We start from the raw sequence: 22,089 nt of genomic DNA, 5'->3' as shown, positions 1-22,089 counted from the left end.
TTCTATTTAATCAATCACGGGTTCATAGTTAATACTCTATTTAATCAATGAATGTGATGAGTTTTAGTCATGGGTTCATAGTTCTCTATTTCACCATAGTTGATACTTGATACTCTATTTAATCAATGAATATGACGAGTTTTCAGCATATTCATAGTTTATACTCTATTTAATCAATCACGAGTTCAAGTTTAATTTCAGACGAATAATGACCAGAATCGGACTAGAATGGCAGAAATTTGACGAAAAACACAAAATCCGCGTTAATCGGCAAGGTATTGGATTGGTCCCGGCCGATACAGATACGTATCGGCCGATCCGGATCAATATCGGCCGATATTTCCTTCTATGCTATTTTTCTTTGATTTCCTACAAGAACAAGTTTTATTTTATTTGAGAATGATAATAAAATAATTATTTCTCACTCCAATATATGCCATGAGCTGAAAGTTCTTGACCTCATTCTGAATTTCTGATACAAAATACACAAATAAAGTACTTATTTACCTCCTTAAAATTCATCTAACTATTCTTAATTTAAAAATTTTAACCTGATGTGAATTTAACCAAAATCTATTAAAACACTATAATTTCACATCAAGTACATCACACGGATGTATTATATATTCTTAGTTCAAACATTCTAAGAACTCAGCAAAAGCAATGAAAGATGACCCTCCTTCTTTCATGGCCTCAATTGCACTCTCCTTCATCTTCATCATCCGATTCCTGAGTTCCACAGCCCCCTGTGACTCAATGATCCATTTCACTTTAGCTTCTAATTCATCCGCCCGCACAAAATCTTCGTCATACCCCTTCAATTCGATGCCGACCTTCATTTCTTCTACCAAGAACACCTTATTCATCTTCTGCTCTGCATACAACGGCCAACATATCATCGGTACACCGAAACTCACCGCCTCCAGTGTGGAATTCCAACCACAGTGACTCACAAAACCACCAACTGCTTCATGTTTTAGAATCTCGACCTGTGGAGCCCAATGTTTTACAATCATGCCCCGATCTCTGGTTCTGTCCAAGAACCCTTCTGGGAACAGTATATCGAGATCTGGCTCAGTGGTTGGTTTGAAGAATTTGGCCGGGTCAGGCTTTGATGGGCTCTGCACAACCCACAGGAATTCTGGCCACTATTCTCTAACCCAATTGCAATCTCCTTGAGTTGCTCTACGGGGAAAGAACCCATGCTGCCAAAGCAGAGAAATATCACGCTTGCCTTTGGTTGAGCATCCAGCCATGATAGACACGGATGCTGCTCTTCCTTTTTTGCTCTACCAGCAACTAATGGGCCGATGCAATAAATAGATGGTGTGGAACGATTCGGCAAACAGAGCCCATTTTTCAGAGCCATGACAGCTCGAGGCTCCAACGACTCAAATGAATTAATAAGTATTCCCTTTCCCTCTGGCAATCGATCACAGAGGTGCATGATAAATTTATACTGCTCTGTTTTGGGGTCAGAAAATTCTTTTGGGAGATCCGATGCTGGTAATGGTGGAACACCAGGGAAGAGTAGCGGAGTTTTACCAATGTCCTTTAGAGCACCAATAGAGCGCGTGGCAAAATATGTCGGAAGTTGCAAAAGTACAGCCAAGGTTGCAGCACTACATGTGAAGAAAAAATAGGCAGGAATGCCTAACTCAGAAGTCACATCTAGTGCATCGACACAAAACATGTCTAGAGCAACACCGGAGATCAGTGAGGTTTCAGACTGCTCTACCAGAAACGAGCGAAGACTGTCATTGTTGATTTTCAACATGTTGAATAAGTTGACAACTGGTTCCGGGTGCGGGTTTGTCAGAGGAGACTGTGGGAGGATGTGAAATGAGATGCTTGGATTGGAATTGAAAATTTCTGAGACCAAGTCTGATATGGGTCCGACAGTCATCACCGGTATGGAGACAGAGATGCCGCGGCGAACAAACTGCTTGGCTAGTTCTACCATTGGAACAAGGTGACCTGCACCCATGGAGGGATACAAAACCACCTTCTTGCTCTTCATCAATAATTGGTTGATTAAGAGATTTGCTATGTAACAGTATGGTTTGAGAAAAGCTTGCTAGTCTGGGGCTTCTCTAATAGTAATTTGTTGTGGCCAAGAATTTGTTTCTGTCAGTGAAAGAAGCATAGCTGCACACCCAATTAATACGATATGAAGAAAATGGATACATGGAATTGCTTCTCATCTCCGAATCTTACCATCGTCTCAGACAACATGAATATGCAATCTACTGCATACAGGAGTTTTTTTTGTTTAATTAGTCAAGTGCCGGCCACATATTATCATGGGGATTGAAAGTCTGTTTTGATCGATTTATTTAAATATAATTAATTTAATGATTGATTGTACAATTATGTATTAGTTAATAATGAAAGTAAACGAGAACCTTAGTGTTTGAATATATTCCAAGATTATTACACATATTTAAAAAATTATGATGAATTGTTTAATAATAACTAATTTCAAATATAGTTATGTAATAAAATGTAGTTAATCTTAGAGAAAGCTAGTGTTGTAACACTAGCTTTCTCTAAGATTAACTACATTTTTTTTACATAACTATATTTGAAATTAGTTATTATTAAACCTTGGATGTTTTTTCAGTAAAAATATATTTATATAAAGTATTGTATGAATAAGTTAAGAGTTTAAAGGTCATTTTTTGGATTAAAACAAACAAATAGTACATTATAATTTATGAAACAGCCAAAATCAAATTGGATGTATTCTCCAATTTCAACACCAAATCTTGGCCAATTTGAATATGAAACAAATAAAGAAGGAACGAAATGCATTAGCTTCTGAATCAAAATTCTCATTATGCTTGAAATTAATCGGTCCGTGTGGTAGCTTGAAACTATCTAATATTAATTAGTAGCTAATTTTGGAATTTTATTTTTATACATGCAAAACTATAATGTGAATCTTGAGCCTGCTTCACTTTATTTTGTTAGAATTGAATTGTACAACTAGGTACAAATCTGCTGTGATTCTTTGGAATTACAGGACTCTCCTATTCCATATCTATTCATTCATCTGGTTAGAGATTCGTACATAAAAAATATGTGATTTTGAGATTCATACGTTTCAAACAATGAACGGGTGTATTTGGAATCACAGGATCCTGCGATTCTTTGATAATCACAGCAGATTTATTTCTGTGTGACTAGCCAGCTTAAATTTAGTAATTATGGTGAAAACTAAAAAGGTTAGTCATTTGTGAATCAAAAGGAAAAAAAAAATAACTGAGCCGCAAAAGATATATTAAGACAAGTATATCAATTTGATATTAATACCTATTTTAATACACATGTTTGTGTTCTTATTGAACTATATATATCCGATAACAGAAATATCATGTACACCTCTACCGTTCTACATCCTTATAAATTAAAAAATAATATTCATTTTATTCGTGTTCTTACTAAAATGAGTTCATCCAAAAAGAAAAAAGAAAAAAAAAAAGAGGAGATGTTCATATCTTCAATCAATTTACCCTGAGGTCATGGCCTCATGGGGTGCAACTTGGGAAAGTATAACTTTTATATATTTATGTGGCAAACAATTTTTGAACTTTATACGGCCACATGCATATATGGCCGAAATTTTTATTTATAAGAAAATGAAAATAGAAAAAATTAAAAATATAAAATGTTGGGTAGAAAATTCAAAAATAAAAAGACAGAAATGAGTCATGGCGTGCCATGAGACATTTCAAATTAGAAAAAAAAAAATTACTCATTGAATGCCATGATTCATCCAAACCAGAAAAAAAAAAAAAAAAAGGAACCGCTATGATCCATTCATATCCACAGATTTAATTAAAGGGATGATAGATATGATAGACTTGGTAAAAAGTAAAAACTCTATAAGTATGGATGGTTCATGACAGTCCAATTTTTTTTTTTCCGATTTTAGGCAGGGACGCCATAACTTATTTCTACTTTTTATTTTTAAATTTTCTATGCAACAGTTTCTATTTTCCTTTTTTTTATTTTTCTATGAATAAAAATTTCGCCATATGTGGGCATGCATGTCAGCTGTGATGTCAACAAATTCAACTGTACAGATAAAAACGTACCTCGATTGCGAGTTGCGAACAGGAAACAACCACTACCATTATGTAAGACAAACCAAAATCATTGTTTGGTTGTGGGCTTGTGGTGAATCACAAATCATTTATTATGCCGCAGTGCTGACTTAGTTTGTAGTGGAAGATTCTGTTATCTTTAATTTTTTTTTTTAATTAAAGATAACAGAATCTTCCACTTCGAGGTTGGATTAATTACTGCAGTTAGGATTGTAAATTCATTTTGGATGCACATCAAAAGTTGAATGATTGCTATATAGTCGTTCTTCACTTGGTTTTTTTTTTCTTTTTTTTTTTAAGTAGCACTATAGCAGTCTTCACTTGATTTAGTCCCATAATTATAAATACAATCTAATAATAGACTCTTTTATATTTGATATAAGACATAGTAACGACAAAAAGTAAGATAATAGTTCACCTTCTTTCCAGTTCCAGATGCAATAATGCTTTGAAAATTCTTAATGTTTTGAAAATTCTTTGAGGTCTCTCCAGGCAGTTAAACAGATTTTGCGGTCAGCATTATTTGAGGTCTCGTTATTGCAGTTAAACAGATTTTGCGGTCAGCATTATTGCGGTCTCTCCAGGCAGTTATGGTGCAGGGATATGGTAGTTATGGTGCGGGAACAATGCGGAAACAATGCGGGAACATTTGGAGGATTTGGTTGGGGGACCATTATTTACATAAAAATTGTTCACATTATAGGTATAATAATGTGCACCATAGGTATAAATATTTTCATGCATAAGTATTAATACTTTAGAGAAAAAATTTAGCACTGAAGATTTTACGATACCCCAAACAGTTATGATAGTTATGATGCAGAAATTGTAGTACGAGAACTATTATGAGGGTCCTATATATTTTACTGTATATCAAGTGACTTAAAACTTCAACGATCCAAAATTAATAATCCTTATGGAATAATACTTAAATTATATGAAACTTGATACATAGCCTACCCATTATTTCCAATAAAATATTTATAAATTTACTTTGAAAATATTATTTGTCTTTTAAAAACTATATCTCAAATTATCAAAATCTCCCTCAGTTGTAAAAGGCATATAGACCTCCTGTAAAACTTGTTACGAATGAAGAGGCCTGTGGACCACAAGTAATAAAAATATAAAATAGATTCAATCTAATGCTCATCGACAAAAAATGGAGCCCATCAATTTACAACAGGCCAAGGCCTACATGCTGAGACGGATGTAATGAATCCAAGGACTTCAAGAAATGAATAATTCTCTTGTACAATTACAAATCTTGAACTATGATCTTCTCTGACTTATAACTTATTTATAAAAATAAAAAATAAAAATTATAGATGTTTGCAAAATATGGTAAAACATCAGCAAGATTTATTTAGATTTCGTTTCTTTATGCTTGATATTTTTTCCTTTTAATTGGCCTTTTTGAATAGGAACTAAATCTCTTGCTCACGGAGTTTCCCCATTCATCTATTTCATACCTGATCTGATATAAACGGTCATAATTAAAATATGAGTTATGTCTTTTAAAATTGAATTATTCGCCATATTAATTATGACTGTTCAGATTGAAATATACATAAAATGAATGGATAGATGAACCCTCAGGTGGGCAGGAGATTTCAGTTCCTTTTGAATATCTCGTCAAAGTCAATCACATTTTCCTTAATTGATATTGTGTTTATTAGCTGCACCAGAAAAATATAAAAATACAAATGAGCATTTGATGCTTTGCTATTTGGATATGTATTTATTTTTTTATTATCTAAAAACACTTTTTTTTTCAGTAACACACTAAATACTAATTAATATATAATCAAAATGCAAACAATCAAGGACAATTTCCCCATTGTTTCCTCGAACATTCATATACTAATCTCAATCATAAGAGTTCAGGGGAGGAGGTTTATTTTTTTTTTTTTTTTTTTTTTTTGGAAAAATCTATGACAGAAGCTGTCAGGATCAGTGTAATAAAATGTGATCTACGTGACCACATATGCGTATTCGGTTGTAATCTGTATATAAATTTAGAGTAGGGTTAAAATGCCCCATTGTTTTTTACTTTGGATATAAACTTTTTTCTATCTTCCGGCAAACTTAGGTTTTTTATAGTTTTCTTACAATATTGATGAGGTGTATATAATCCTAGAACTTGTGATCAATGTTTTTATCAATACAAACCTTAACGGTAAAACCATTAACCTTAATAAAAAAAAAAAAAATATGAACCGTGGTAATGCTGGTAACTTTCAAAGACGGTGCAATTTGCTTTTGATTCTTGGTCCATTCTCTAGCACATAATAAGCAGATTTGACAGTGAACAAACCGGTTGACTCTTCCACATTGCATCGTCTATATTTTCTTGTGACAATATTAACCTTGAGTACTGGTCTATTATCTGATGAAATGCTTCAAACTTAGAATGAGCCCTTTGTGTGGTGATCGGTCTGAACAGGCTGCTTGTGTTTGCAGTCTGGAGTACATGACTGAGAGACACTTCCTTGCTCCATGAAAATGTATATAAAGCCTTGAACCGCAATTTAAGGATCCCTTCTCTCCAATCTTCATCCCATAAACTGATCGTGATGTCATCTCTCATTTTTCGGATCATAAAACATTGACAAAATTGTAGTATATACACTCTTCTAGTGGCTTTTGAAAAAATTATGACTCGCACATCCCATTATTTTGTGGCATATAAAGCACTTTTATCATGAATTTTCAAATCTTATCTTCCTTTTTAACCCATTGCCAAATTCATTTGGCTAACATCGCTTGATCAAAATTTTTATGATCTAACATTCCAGGGCCACCCAGATTTTTTGGAGTACAAACAAGGCTCCAGTTTACCAATTGCATGTATTTTCCTTTGATTTCCTAAAAGAAGAAGTTTTATTTTATTTGAGAATGATAATAAAATAATTATTTTTCACTCTAATATATACCATGAGGTGAAAGTTCCTAACCTCATTCTGATACAAAATACAAAATACAAAAATAAAGTACTTCTTATTTACATCCTTATAATTCATCTAACTATTCTTAATTTAAAATTTTCAACGGAAGTGAATTTAACCAAAATCTATTGAAACACTGTAATTTCATATCAGGTACATCACATGGATGTATTATTCTTAGTTCAAACATTCTAAGAACTCAGCAAAAGCACTGAAAGATGAACCTCCTTCTTTCATGGCCTCAATTGCACTCTCCTTCATCTCCACCATCCGATTCCTGAGTTCCACAGCCCCCTGTGACTCGATCATCCATTTCACTTTAGCTTCTAATTCATCCGCCCGCACAAAATCTTCGTCATACCCCTTCAATTCGATGCCGGCCTTCATTTCTTCTACCAAGAACACCTTATTCATCTTCTGCTCTGCATACAACGGCCAACATATCATCGGTACACCGAAACTCACCGCCTCCAGTGTGGAATTCCAACCACAGTGACTCACAAAACCACCAACTGATTCATGTTTTAGAATCTCGACCTGTGGAGCCCAATGTTTTACAATCATGCCCCGATCTCTGGTTCTGTCCAAGAACCCTTCTGGCAACAGTATATCGAGATCTGGGTCAGTGGTTGGTATGGAGATTTTGGCAGGGTCAGGATTTGATGGGCTCCGCACAACCCACAGGAATCTCTGGCCACTATTCTCTAACCCGATTGCAATCTCCTTGAGTTGCTCTACGGGAAAGGAACCCATGCTGCCAAAGCAGAGAAATACCACGCTTTCATTTGGTTGAGCATCCAGCCATGATAGACACGGATGCTGCTCTTCCTTTTTTGCTCTACCAGCAACTAATGGGCCGATGCAATAAATAGATGGTGGGGAACGATTCGGCAAACAGAGCCCATTTTTCAGAGCCATGACAGCTCGAGGCTCCAACGACTCAAATGAATTAATAAGTATTCCCTTTCCCTCTGGTAATCGATCACAGAGGTGCATCATAAATTTATACTGCTCTGTTTCGGGGTCAGAAAATTCTTTTGGGAGATCCGATGCTGGTAATGGTGGAACACCAGGGAAGAGTAGCGGGGTTTTACCAATGTCCTTCAGAGCACCAATAGAGCGCGTGGCAAAATATGTCGGAAGTTGCAAAAATACAGCCAAGGTTGCAGCACCACATGTGAAGAAAAAATAGGCAGGAATGCCAAACTCAGAAGTCACATCTAGTGCATCGACACAAAACATGTCTAGAACAACACCAGAGATTGGTGAGGTTTCAGACTGCTCTACCAGAAACGAGCGAAGACTGTCATTGTTGAGTTTCAACATGTTGAATAAGTTGACAATTCGTACTGGGTGCGGATTTGTCGGAGGAGACTGTGGGAGGATGTGAAATGAGATGTTTGGATTGGAATTGCAAATTTCTGAGACCAAGTCTGATGCGGGTCCGACAGTCATCACAGGTATGGAGACGGAGATGCCCCGGCGAACAAACTGCTTGGCTAGTTCTACCATTGGCACAAGGTGACCAGCACCCATGGAGGGATACAAAACCACCTTCTTGCTCTTCATCAATAATTGATTGATTAAGGGATTTGCTATGTGACAGTATGGTTTGAGAAAAACTTGCACGTCTAGGGCTTCTTTAATAGTAATTTGTTGTGGCTCAGAATTTGCTTCTCTCGAGTTGAAAGAAACATAGCAACACACGCAATTAATACGATATGAAGACTCTGGTTCAGTTTTTTCTATTTGGGGTGGAACAAGTTTGAGAAAATAAGAAAATGGATACATGGAATTGCTTCTCATCTCCGAATCTTACCATCGTTAGACACCATGAATATGCAAACTGCAGCATAAAAGAGTTTTTTTGTTTAATTAGTCAAGTGCCAGACATGTATTGCCGTGGGGATTGAAAGTCTATTTTGATCTATTTCTTTAAATGTAATTAATTTAATGATTGATTACACAATTATGTATTAGTCAATAATGAGAGCAAACGAGAACCTTAGTGTTTGATCCTAAAAATATACCAAGATGACTACCCATATTTTAAAAAAAATTATGATGAATTGTTTAATAATAACTAATTTCAAATATAGTTATGTAACAAAATATTGTTAATCTTAGGGAAGGCCAGTGATATAAATATGGAGTCATGTTTATCTAATATAAAACCTTAGATGCTTCTTCAATAAAAAATATATTTATATAAGGCTATAAGAGTAAGGCTTGGGTGTTAGAGATAGCATAAGATTATATGTGTTACGGCTTTAAAAATCTATCGTATAAATTTCGAACTTTGATTTAGGGGTGTCAATGACATCCGTGTACCCATTTATCCTATTTGTATCGTATTCGATAAGACGGGTATGGGTAAGATTTTTTTTCGTTAATTGATTGGGTATGAATATAGGTAAGGATTTTTTTTTTGTTAGATAAACGAGTATGGGTACAGATAAAGACTATTTCGTACCCGTTGCGTCACGGGTAATTATATCATGAGAAAATGTATGCATTTTATTGAAAGAATAATATTATGCTAAACATTGTACTTTTTATTTGAATGTTTTGTTATTTAACAAATTGAATTTGTTAGAAAAGATACTTGTGATTTTTTTTTTGCTTCATAAAAAACTATTAGTTAGAATTGATTGTATATTTGTATTTTAATTTGATATTAGTAATTGTGATTGCTTATAAATGGCATGACAAGTTTCGATGGTTTATTTGTAAAAAAATAATAAAACTATTATATTTATATTTTTTTTGTTATTCGTCTACTACCGTTTCGTTATCCACTAGTTTTAACGGGTATGGATAGGGTAGAGTAAGACATATTTTTAACGGGTATGGGTAGGGTATGGATGACCTTATGCTATCCATAGCTAAGATAGCTACTTAAATCAAAGTTCGGAGTTTATACGATAGATTTTTGAAGCCGTAGCATGGATGACTTTATGCTATCCATAGCACCCAAGTCTTACTCTTTATATAAAGTATTGTATGAAGAAGTTGAGAGTTTAAAGATCATTTTTTGGATTAAAAAAACAAATAGTACATTATAATTTATGAAAAAGCCAAAATCAAATTGGATATATTCTCCAATTTCAACACCAAATCTTAGCCAAATCAAATATTTAACAAAGAAGGAACGAAATGCATTAGCCTCTGAATCAAAATTCTCATTATCCTTGAATTAATCGGTCTGTGTGCTAGCTTGAAACCTACATGCCAAACTTACAGCCCTTACCCCTGACCCCACAGCCCTTGACTCTCTTCAATGGAGATTGTCTAATTCACGGGCTTTTCTCTGTCCATTCTTATTACAAAAATAGTTAGAGTATGGTGAAATGACCAATTATGACTATGACTCCATTTGGGAATCAAAAATTTCTCTTAAGATTAAAGTTTTCTTATGGTTATTGAAAAGAAATAAATTGTTAACAAAGGAAGTTCTTAGTGAAAAAGGTTTGTCGGGAGACGCTAGTTGTTTGTTCTGTAAAGATTTTGAATCTGCTGATCACTTATTTATGTATTGTTTTTTTATTCGTTCAATTTGGACTTGGATCGCTACTCGTGACAATTTTAATTTTGAGTGTGCTAATATTGTTGATTTGTGGTTGATTGATACTTTAATCCCCCTCAAAGACAAATGTATGGTTGAATTAGTTAGAGGAACCATCATTTGGACCATATAGTTGGAAAGAAACAATTAGGTGTCAGTAGGTGTCAAAATTATCTCTTTAGCTACATTCTAGTGCAAGTCTTTGGGAACTAATCAATTACTTAAGTTATCATTACTTATGCCTTTGGATGTTGTTGATCTTTCTTGTCATAATTTAGTGACTATAGGAGTCAAGGAGGATTAGTATGTGAATTTAGATGATATATACTCTTAAAAATCTCTAACCGGGGTAATTAGCAGGAACACTAATTGACTGCTATAAAGTTAGTATGTAAATAAAGATGGTTAAGTTTTACAAAAACATGATATTTGACAGACCCCGAATAAAACATTAAATGGAATTGTGTTCATGTCATTAATGTTTTCATTCAGTGTTAAGTTCTAAAGTATGAGTTATTAATCTTTCCTACATAAGAGATGTGTATGTGAGTATTGTCTAATGCTATCCGTAAAAAGTAGCTATAACAATAGCACTTCATTACACATAACTTATGCGGAGAAGAGATGGTTTACCAAAAGTACTATTGTTCCCCGTATTTCTATACGAGTAATAGTATCACTAGGCCTCTTGATAGAGTAAAATTGTCTGCTAACGATATGATTACAAGAGTAATCATATTTGCTAATCTGCTCAGGATCAAAAAAAGATTAAGTTTGCAAGGATGACACGCACCTACCTTGAAACTGATCTGATAGCTATGAGACAAAATAATTGACACAAGTAAATAGTTTACTGGATCGTGATATTGTACAGTACAGCATTATCTGTGTAATTGGATGGTCATAATGCATCTGCCAGGTGCCTCCTATGATTTGTAGAAGTTAAAACAGTTTTAATTCTATTTACCAACATAACACAGATCCTATTGGGTCACACCGTATAGGATGTAATCGGAGAATCTTATTGATTAATTATAAATTAATTATGATTAATAATAAGATGGTCATAATTAATTATACGTGATATAATTAAATTATAAATGTCATATAAAAATGACAAGCAAAAAGAAAGGTTAATTTATAAGCATGCACGGCACGTTGTATAAAAGTTACCGAAACAACAACGCAAGAAATATAATTGTTCAGAATAATTATATGGATATTAATTGAATTTGGACCGAGGGCATTTTGGTCTTTTGACTTCATCCTTATCCATACATGTCATCATCCTTATCCACCGAGGGCATTTTGGTCTTTTCACTTTGGAACCACCTTACTATTCATGAGGGTATTTTGGTAATTTGGCAATCCCAAATATGCCTATAAATAAGGGTGGAGGGGTAGAGGGGTAGAGGGAAAATCACTAATTTCTGAGATATCGAATATGTCTGATCAGTTCGGTAATCTATTTTATCTCTTTCTCGGTTTCTTTCGTGAATAGTATTTCGGTTAGAAATGAAACTTATACATAACTCACGTATAATATTTTGAGTTGTTGAATAGTATTTACGAGATCGGTGAATAGTATTTTTGCGAAAGTCGCAGTATTTCTGTTTTTGCTTATTAGTGAATTAGAATAACTGCGGGTCGTGAATAGTGTTATTACGCCTTTCTAGTGAATAGTGTTTTTGCATAATTCCACAGTTTATGGTATTCTGGCAAAAGAAATAAACTGCTCTCTAGTTAGTCCTGGTGGATAACTGATAGAGGCATCAGATGTCTGGTGCTCCGAAGCGAGTCGGTCTACATTGCAATTGAAATTTGGAAACAAGGTAGAAATGTTATATTAATCTATTTAATTTGTAAGTAGATTAAAGTTTTAAAAATCAATCAAGGAGTAGACCTATAAATGATTAAAATGGTCATTGTAATGAAAGACTGGAGAAGGAACTCTCGGTTGGCTTTCCGACATACCCCTTTTTAATTCTCGGCTTAAGTTAAAAGTAATTTTTTTTTTATTTTATGTTCTTTTCACAGTTTAAGTCTAATGGCATTGGATAGCCTCAAAACCCAACAATTACTAACCAATAGGTGTACCAGTCTTGAGTTTCTTCCAGGCTGGTTCTTGGACATTTTTGCTTTTGTTTAGGTTAGGTGTTGTTTTGAAATGAATCTATGTTTTGTAATAATTATGACAAAATTCTAGCTGTTTGAAACTCTTTTCAGATAAACTGTTCTATTGTTTCTAATGAAATCGGTGAATTACACCCACTTTCTTCAAAAAAAAAAAAAATACATGCAAAACTATAATGTGAATCTTGAGCCTTCTCTGTTTTATTTGTTAGAATTGAATTGTGCAACTAGCCAGCTTTAATTTAATATGCTTAATTTTTATTAAATTTAGTAATGATGGTGAAAACTAAAAAGGTTAGTTATTTGTGAATCAAAAAGAAAAAAAATAACAGAGCCACAGAAGATATATTAAGACAAGTATATCAATTTGATATTAATAACTATTTTAATACACATGTTTGTATCTTTATTGAACTATATCCAACAACAGAAACTTCATGTACACCTCTACTGTTCTACATCCTTAATTATAAATTAAAAAATAATATTCATTTTATTCGTGGTTCTTACTAAAATGACTTCATCCAAAAAACAAAAAATAAAACAGAGAGAGAGGAGATGTTCATATCTTCAATCAATTTACCCTGAGGTGCAACTTGGGAAAGTATAACTCGCATATATTTGAGTGGACAAACAAACTTTGAACTTTGTATGGCCAAGTGTGTATATGGCCGAAATTTTTATTAATAGAAAACTGAAAAAATAAGAAAAATAAAAGTAGAAAATGTTGGGTGGAAAATTTAAAAATGAGTAGGAAGACCATGGCATCCTTGAAAGACGCCACGAGAGATCTCAAATCATAAAGAAAAGAAAAGAAAGAAAAAAAAAATCATTGAATGCCATGACTTATCCAACCCAGAAAAAAGGAAAAAAAAAAACAAAAAAACTGACCGCTATGATCCATCCATAACTACGGATTTAATTGAAATGCTGATAGATATGATAGACTTTAGTAACACAAGTAAAAACTCCGTAGGTATGGATGGATCATGACAACTCCGTTTTTTTTTTCCCTCCTGTTTGAGAAGTACTATGGCGTTCCTACAGAACACCATGACTCATTCCTGCCTTTTTATTTTTCAATTTCCCACACAACATTTCTTATTTTTAATTTTTGTTTTTTTTTTTCATTTTTTCTATGAATAAAAATGTTGGCATATATGGGCATGGATGTCAGCTGAGACGTCAACATATGCAACTGTTCCAGTACAGATAAGAACAGGAAACAACCACTACCAGTATGTGTGCTATATAAAAGATAAAGACAAACCACAAATCATTGTTTGGTTGTGGGCTTGTGGCGAACCACAAATCATTGAATTCGTATCCTCTGCATTAACTCAAAAAGGAATCTCTGCATTGTTTGATTTTCTAAATCATCACTTCTTCTGCGAGATCTTCAATCATTTGAAACTGTTCTCTAAACAGTCTTACACAGCGCTCTCGCCATATTATAAATATTGCAATTAGTAATAAACTAATAATCCCCTCAATTTCTTAGGTTTCTTGTTATCAAGCAACGTTACTTCACAGTTTTCATCTCCAGCGAATTGTGCACTATTTTGAGAAAACAGTAGATTGAAAATCCGAGTGTATAGTAGCTTCGAGAACACACATTCTCTAAATAGATGCATAGAAGTTTCTTGTGACACTCGGCACAGGTAGCAAATGCTGATCAGATTGAATCCCCTTTAATTTAAATTTTCTGTGGTCAAGACTATTCAACAATAATAACCATGCAAAATTTCTGAACCACCATCAATGCGGCGACGATGGATGTGCATAATTGAATGCTCTTTAATTTGCTGACTCTGACGTCTGGAGGGCTTCATTTTTACTTTGGATATAAACTTTTTTCTATCTTCCGGCAAACTTAGGTTTTTTATAGTTTTCTTACAATATTGATGAGGTGTATATAATCCTAGAACTTGTGATCAATGTTTTTATCAATACAAACGTTACCGGTAAAACCATTAACCTTAAAAAAAAAAAAATCTGAACCATGGTAATGCTGGTAACTTTCAAAGACGGTGCAATTTGCTTTTGATTCTTGGTCCATTCTCTAGCACATTATAAGCAGATTTGACAGTGAACAAACCGGTTGACTCTTCCACATTGCATCGTCTATATTTTCTTGTGACAATATTAACCTTGAGCACTGGTCTATTATCTGATGAAATGCTTCAAACTTAGAATGAGCCCTTTGTGTGGTGATCGGTCTGAACAGGCTGCTTGTGTTTGCAGTCTGGAGTAAGAGACACTTCCTTGCTCCATGAAAATGTACATAAACCCTTGAACCGCAATTTAAGGATCCCTTCTCTCCAATCTTCATCCCATAAACTAATCGTGATGTCATCTCTCATTTTTCAGATCATAAAACATTGACAAAATTGTAGTATATACACTCTTCTAATGACTTTTGAAAAAATTATGACTCGCACAGTCCATTATTTTGTGGCATATAAAGCACTTTGATCATGAATTTTCAAATCTTATCTTCCTTTTTAACCCATTGCATTGCATGATAATAAAATAATAAAATTATTTTGTGGCATAAAAAGAAGAAGTTTTATTTTATTTGAGAATGATAATAAAATAATTATTTTTCACTCCAATATATACCATGAGGTGAAAGTTCCTAACCTCATTCTGATACAAAATACAAAAATACAAAAATAAAGTACTTCTTATTTACCTCCTTATAATTCATCTAACTATTCTTAATTTAAAATTTTCAACTGAAGTGAATTTAACCAAAATCTATTGAAACACTATAATTTCATATCAGGTACATCACATGGATGTATTATTCTTAGTTCAAACATTCTAAGAACTCAGCAAAAGCACTGAAAGATGAACCTCCTTCTTTCATGGCCTCAATTGCACTCTCCTTCATCTCCACCATCCGATTCCTGAGTTCCACAGCCCCCTGTGACTCGATGATCCATTTCACTTTAGCTTCTAATTCATCCGCCCGCACAAAATCTTCGTCATACCCCTTCAATTCGATGCCGGCCTTCATTTCTTCTACCAAGAACACCTTATTCATCTTCTGCTCTGCATACAACGGCCAACATATCATCGGTACACCGAAACTCACTGCCTCCAGTGTGGAATTCCAACCACAGTGACTCACAAAACCACCAACTGATTCATGTTTTAGAATCTCAACCTGTGGAGCCCAATGTTTTACAATCATGCCCTGATCTCTGGTTCTGTCCAAGAACCCTTCTGGCAACAGTATATCGAGATCTGGGTCAGTGGTTGGTATGGAGATTTTGGCAGGGTCAGGATTTGATGGGCTCCGCACAACCCACAGGAATCTCTGGCCACTATTCTCTAACCCGATTGCAATCTCCTTGAGTTGCTCTACGGGAAAGGAACCCATGCTGCCAAAGCAGAGAAATACCACGCTTTCATTTGGTTGAGCATCCAGCCATGACAGACACGGATGCTGCTCTTCCTTTTTTGCTCTACCAGCAACTAATGGGCCGATGCAATAAATAGATGGTGGGGAACGATTCGGCAAACAGAGCCCATTTTTCAGAGCCATGACAGCTCGAGGCTCCAATGACTCAAATGAATTAATAAGTATTCCCTTTCCCTCTGGCAATCGATCGCAGAGGTGCATGATAAATTTATACTGCTCTGTTTCGGGGTCAGAAAATTCTTTCGGGAGATGCGATGCTGGTAATGGTGGAACACCAGGGAAGATTAGTGGGGTTTTACCAATGTCCTTTAGAGCACCAATAGAGCTTGTGGCAAAATACGTCGGAAGTTGCAAAAGTACAGCCAAGGTTGCAGCACCACATGTGAAGAAAAAATAGGCAGGAATGCCTAACTCAGAAGTCACATCTAGTGCATCGACACAAAACATGTCTAGAACAACACCGGAGATCAGTGAGGTTTCAGACTGCTCTACCAGAAACGAGCGAAGACTGTCATTGTTGAGTTTCAACATGTTGAATAAGTTGACAATTCGTACTGGGTGCGGATTTGTCGGAGGAGACTGTGGGAGGATGTGAAATGAGATGCTTGGATTGGAATTGAAAATTTGTGAGACCAAGTCTGATACGGGTCCGACAGTCATCACCGGTATGGAGACAGAGATGCCGCGGCGAACAAACTGCTTGGCTAGTTCTACCATTGGCACAAGGTGACCAGCACCCATGGAGGGATACAAAACCACCTTCTTGCTCTTCATCAATAATTGGTTGATTAAGAGATTTGCTATGTAACACTATGGTTTGAGAAAAGTTTGCAAGTTTGGGGCTTCTCTTATAGCAATTTGTTGTGGCCAAGAATTTGTTTCTGTCAGTGGAAAGAAGCATAGCTGCACACGCAATTAATACGATACGAAGACAATGGATACATGGAATTGCTTCTCATCTCCGAATCTTACCATCGTCAGACACCATGAATATGCAATCTGCTGCATACATGCAAGAGTTTTTTTTTTTAATTAGTCAAGTGCTGGTCACATATTGCCGTGGGGATTGAAAGTCTGTTTTGACCGATTTGTTTAAATATGATTAATTTAATGATTGATTGCACAATTATGTATTAGTTAATAATGAGAGCAAACGAGAACTTTAGTGTTTGACCTTAAAAATATACCAAAATGATTACACATATTTAAAAAAATTGTGATGAATTGTTTAATAATGACTAATTTCAAATATAGTTATGTAACAAAATGTTGTTAATCTTAGAGAAGGCTAGATTTATAACTCGGGAGTCTTGTCCATCTAATAATATAAAACCTTGGATGCTTCTTCAATAAAAATATATTTATATAAAGTCTTGTATAAAGAAGAAAAGAGTTTAAAGGTCATTCTTTGGATTAAAAAAACAAATAGTAGATTATAATTTAAGAAACAGCCAAAATAAAATTGAATATATTCTCCAATTTCAACACCAAATCTTGGCCAATTTGAATATTTAAAAAATAAAGAAGGAACGAAATGCATTAGCTTCTGAATCAAAATTCTCATTATCCTTGAAATTAATCGGTCCGTGTGGTAGCTTGAAACTATCTAATATTAATTAGTAGCTAATTTTGGAATTTAATTTTTATACATGCAAAACCAGTGTTATCAGAACCGGACCGGACCGGACCAGCGGTTTAACCAAAAAAAAACGGACCCGGATGCCTTTCTGGTTTGGTTCATTTTAAAGACTGATTTTGCTGTTGAACCGATAAAATCCGGTTTAATAGACCGGTTTTTCAAAAACCAGCAACTCGGTTTTAAAGAAAAAAACGATTTAAACGGTTCAAAGTTCAATCTTTTACACTGTCATGCATTAAATGCGACATAGTACCAAATGAAAGGACTAGTAGACCTGTATTCTTCTAAAAAAAGGACTAGTAGGCCTGTACTGTACACAAGTCTGTGGCCTAGGTTTAAACTTTATTCATTTCACATATTTTATTTATTTTTATGAAATTTACACATTAAACCTTAAATTTTACATATTCTTAAGTATCAATCATGCGTATAAAATTTTGTGTGTATATATTTTTTTGAAATCTAACAATTATTATTATTATATTATGTATTTTAATTGTCGTTATTTTTTTTATTGAAGTCCTTTTTCATTTTCATTAGGATATAATTTATTGCTATTACAAAATAAAATTCCTAGTACTATTCAAATAAAAATGAAACTTTTTGTTTGCTAAATTATTCCGCCTTAAAAAAAATATATTCAGTCATCTCTAATAAAAACTAGTATTTTATATTATTTAAATATTAAGTTTGAAATATATATATATATATACACACATATATATTATAATTTAGCCTTGTATTATATTATTTGAATATACATTGTATAATAATTCTCATATCTCATATCCATGTCAATGTTTAATTAAACCAGCAATTGAACCGGTTGGCCCACCGGTCCGACCAGTAAACCGTTGACCCGAAACTTTTCCGAGTTGATGTCCGGTCCGGTTCTGATAACATTGTGCAAAACTATAATGTAAATCTTGAGCCTGCTCTATTTTATTTTGTTAGAATTGAATTGTGCAACTAGGTACAAATCTGCTGTGATTCTTTGGAATCACAGGACTGCTATTTCATATCTATTCATTCATCTGGTTAGAAATTCGTGTTTTTAAAATATGTGATTTTGAGATTCGTACGTTTCAACAAATGAAGGGGTGGATTTGGAATCACAGGATTTTATAATTACAGTAGATTTATTTCCGTGCAACTAGCCAGCTTAAATTTAGTAATGATGGTGAAAACTGAAAAGGTTAGTCACTTGTGAATCAAAAAGAAAAAAAATAACAAAGCCGCAAAAGATATATTAAGACAAGTATATCAATTTGATATTAATAACTATTTTAATACACATGTTTGTGTTTTTATTGAACTATATATATCCAATAACAGAAATTTCATGTACACCTCTACTGTTCTACATCCTTATAAATTAAAAAATAATATTCATTTTATTCGCGTTCTTACTAAAATGACTTCATCCAAAAAGAAAAAAGAAAAAAGGAGATGTTTATATCTTCCATCAATTTACCCTGAGGTCATGGGGTGCAACTTGGGAAAGTATAACTTGCGTATATTTATGTGGACAAACAATCTTTGAACTTTATACGGCCACATGCATATATAGCCGAAATTTTTATTTATAAGAAAATGAAAAAGAAAAAATTTAAAATAAAAAATGTTGCGTAGGAAATTCAAAAATAGAAAGATAGGAATGAGTTATGGCGTACCAAAAGACATCTCAAATTAGAAAAAAAAAAATTACTCATTAAACACCATGACTCATCTAAACCGGAAAAAAGAAAATAAAAAAGAGACTGCCATGCATGTTCCATTCATATCCATAAATTTAATTAAAGGGATGACAAACATAATAGACTTTAATAATAGAAGTAAAAAAATTCATAAAGTAAAAACTCTACAAGTATGGATGATTCATGACAGTCTATTTTTTTTTCTTGTTTGAAAAGTGCTATGGCGTTTCGCAGAGACGTCATAACTCCTTCCTACCTTTTTATTTTTCAATTTCTCACTCAACATTTTCTATTTTCCTTTTTTTTTAATTTTTCTATGAATAAAATTTTTGCCATATGTGGTAATGTGGGCATGCATGTCAGCTGTGACGTCAACAAATGCAACTAGTCAAGTACAGATAAGAATGTACCTCGATTGCGAGTTGCGAACAGGAAACAACCACTACCAGTATGTGCTATATAAAAGAGAAAAGACAAAACCAAAATCATTGTTTGGTTGTGGGCTTGTGGTGAATCACAAATCATTTATGCCGCAGTGCTGACTTAGTTTGTAGTGGAAGATTCTGTTATCTTTAATTTCGAGGTTGGATTAATTACTGCAGTTAGGATTGAAATTCATTTTGGATGCACATCAAAAGTTGAATGATTGCTATATATGTTCGTTCTTCACTTAGTTTTTTTTGTCTTTCTTTTTTGAAGTAGCACTAGATAGCAGTCTTCACTTGATTTAGTCCCATAATTATAAATACAATCTAATAATAGACTCTTTTATATTTGATAAGACATAGTAACGACAAAAAGTAAGATAATAGTTCCAGATGCAATAATGCTGACCTCAAAGATTTCAAATTATTATAACATCGTAATGTTTTGAAAATTGTTCAAGGATATTATAATTGACAATTTTAACTATATTTAATGATTAAAAAAAATTAAGTTTGAAATTCAACATTATAGATATAATCTATTTATGTAGAATCTACATGCTTGTTGACAAAAGACAATGGCATTTGATATATGTTTGACTAATTATATGAATTTCCCATTCCAGTCTTCTCTATGTTCTCGCAGCAATATTAGAGGAAAGTTGTACTATGATCTCTCAGTAATTATATGGTTTTCCTTTTTCAGTCATGCACTCGTCTCACATCAACGTTGGTATGTATAAATACTTGAAAGATAAGATATTAATACTAAAAAATAAAATATTAATATTTTGATGTGTAACTTGTAATGATCATCATTTCTATTTCAATTCCCCAATAGTTCCCGCGTCAACCTTCCTCTAATAAAAGTAGTGGGGATCTTGTATCCCCGCATCAATCTTCCCCAATCGTAGGAATATATAGTTATCCTTATAGGAATAAATACTTCAATGCGCAGGTATAAATACTTTCAAAATAAGATAAACATAAGATATTAATACTTGATGCGTAACTCGATATGATAGAACGTGTGAAGATTAAACTTTGTATAATATATATACATGTAAACACTTCAGTGCATAGGTAAAGTACTTGCAATACTTGATATTAATACTTTCAGACGTCATCCAACACCGTATGTAAAAAATATCAAGTTTTGCGGTCTTTGCAAATAGTTATGGCAATATTAATTTTTTTTATAAACGTGTATGGTCCCCCCCCCCCCCCCCCCCCCATTTAGTTTGAGTGGTCTCCCACATATATTTATGGTGCAGGAACGTTTGGTGATTTGGTTGAAAAAATTATTATTATGTAAAAAAAAATTCACCTCATAAGTATAAATATGTTCACCATAGGCATAAATACTTTTGTGCATAGGTATTAATACTTTACAAAAAAAAAATTCAACGTTGGAGTTTTTGCGGTCTCTCCAGGCAGTTACAGTAGTTATGGTGCAGGGATATGGTAGTTATGGTGCGAGAACAATGCAGGAACGTTTGGAGGATTTGGTTGGAGGACCATTATTAATTTACATAAAAATTGTTCACATCATAGGTATAATAATGTGCACTGTAGGTATAAATACTTTCATGCATAAGTATTAATACTTTAGAGAAAAAAAATTAGCACTGAAGTTTTTACGATACCCCAAACAATTATAATAGTTATGATGCAGAAATTGCAGTACGAGAACTATTATGAGGGTCCTATATATTTTACTGTATATTAAGTGACTTAAAATTTCAACAAATTAATAATCCTTATGAAATAATACTTAAATTATATGAAACTTGATACATAGCCTACCCATTATTTCCAATAAAATATTTATAAATTTACTTTGAAAATATTATTTGTCTTTTAATAACTATATCTCAAATTATCAAAATCTCCCTCAGTTGCACTCTTCACTCCGGTATAATTTTATCAATCAAACACAATTTAATAAAAAGTTTTTATTCATTTCCATTCTCTCCTTTCCTCTACTCTCCATTCCAAACAAGGTGTAAAACTTGTTACGAATGAAGAGGCTTGTGGACCACAAGTAATAAAAAATATAAAATAGATTCAATCTAATGCTCATCGACAAAAACTGGAGCCCATCAATTTACAACAGGCCAAGGCCTACATGCTGAGACGGAGG

The 22,089-nt window shown here is 33.7% G+C and overlaps 3 pseudogenes across 1 annotated transcript; all 3 read right to left on the bottom strand.

Moving 5' to 3' along the window:
- Positions 1 to 434: 434 nt before the first annotated feature.
- Positions 435 to 2,151, bottom strand: LOC144550950 (anthocyanidin 5,3-O-glucosyltransferase pseudogene; annotated as a pseudogene).
- A 4,857-nt stretch (positions 2,152 to 7,008) lies between these two features.
- LOC144550949 (anthocyanidin 5,3-O-glucosyltransferase pseudogene) lies at positions 7,009 to 8,721 on the bottom strand (annotated as a pseudogene). Its single transcript, XR_013510729.1, has one exon. The product of XR_013510729.1 is annotated as an anthocyanidin 5,3-O-glucosyltransferase pseudogene (transcript).
- A 6,625-nt stretch (positions 8,722 to 15,346) lies between these two features.
- LOC144550948 (anthocyanidin 5,3-O-glucosyltransferase pseudogene) lies at positions 15,347 to 17,078 on the bottom strand (annotated as a pseudogene).
- Between the last annotated feature and the right edge of the window lie 5,011 nt (positions 17,079 to 22,089).

The sequence above is a fragment of the Carex rostrata genome, chromosome 3 (assembly GCF_964058835.1).
Source record: "Carex rostrata chromosome 3, lpCarRost1.2, whole genome shotgun sequence".
Taxonomy (NCBI): domain Eukaryota; kingdom Viridiplantae; phylum Streptophyta; class Magnoliopsida; order Poales; family Cyperaceae; genus Carex; species Carex rostrata.
Note: the sequence above shows the minus strand (reverse complement) of the source record. Positions and strands in the feature narration are given on the sequence as shown.